Genomic DNA, 1,078 nt, shown 5'->3' on the forward strand with positions numbered 1-1,078 from the left:
CCTTTCGAGTCATAATGTGATCCTTTCGATACATGATGTGAGTGTTATCATGACACCAGAAGGGGCCATGAACATAACCGAATCATGGGACTGAAACCTATGGCATGGCCAACTAGGCTATATGTCGCAATCTGGACTAGACTGGTTGATGGAGATTGGCTACATCCCGAAGCTCCAGATAAAGACGAACTTATGCGAGCATTGTCATTATGGGAAACAGACCCAAAGCCAGCACTCTCTCAATACAAAATGGTACATCAGCCCCTAGAACTCATCCACACAGATATATGTGGACCGATGCCTGAAAGGTCACTAGGAGGTTCCCGATACTTCATCACATTTGTAGATGATTGTACACAGAAGTTCTAGGCCTACTCGATTAGGTCGAAAGACGAAGCTCGAGCTAGGAGGTTCCCGATACTTCATCACATTTGTAGATGATTGTACACAGAAGTTCTAGGCCTACTCAATTAGGTCGAAAGACGAAGCGCTCGAGCTCTTCACTTGGTGGATAGCTGAAGTGGAGAATCGATCGGGATATTGAGTGAAGACACTCCGATCTGATAAAGGAGGTGAATACACCTTGTGAGCCGTCAAACAATAGTTGTCTGACAAAGGGATCTGCCACCAAAAGACCGTTCCCTACACACCCATGCAAAATGGAGTGGCGAAATGGATCAACCAGACGATCCAGGAGAGGGTGACGGTAATGCTTCAACACTCCAAACTAAAGTTGGAATTATGGGCCGACACTCCAGACGATCCAGGAGAGGTTCACTAGTCGAAATTGATTCGACTAGAAGATTGACAAGAGCCAAAAAGGACAAAGTTGAACCGACCAAGGCATCAACCACTATGTCAATTGCTCCCAAAGAAGGGGAGAATGACTCGACATCACTGAAATCCTATATCAGGGGTGAGTCATCCAGAAGGACTCCTGAGGACGGTTCAACTAATGTCGATCAGCCAATAGAGCCAATCGAAGGATATGAAGCAATCAACTTGGCACCCAGGAGATCCAAACGAGTCAGAAGGCCGACAGAGTTCTATCAACCAGGCCTCAACTACGTCAATTACA

This window comes from Azolla caroliniana, unplaced genomic scaffold, assembly GCF_043228905.1.
Source record: "Azolla caroliniana isolate FFs.n. ecotype wild unplaced genomic scaffold, voAzoCaro1.0.p SCAF_20, whole genome shotgun sequence".
Lineage (NCBI taxonomy): Eukaryota > Viridiplantae > Streptophyta > Polypodiopsida > Salviniales > Salviniaceae > Azolla > Azolla caroliniana.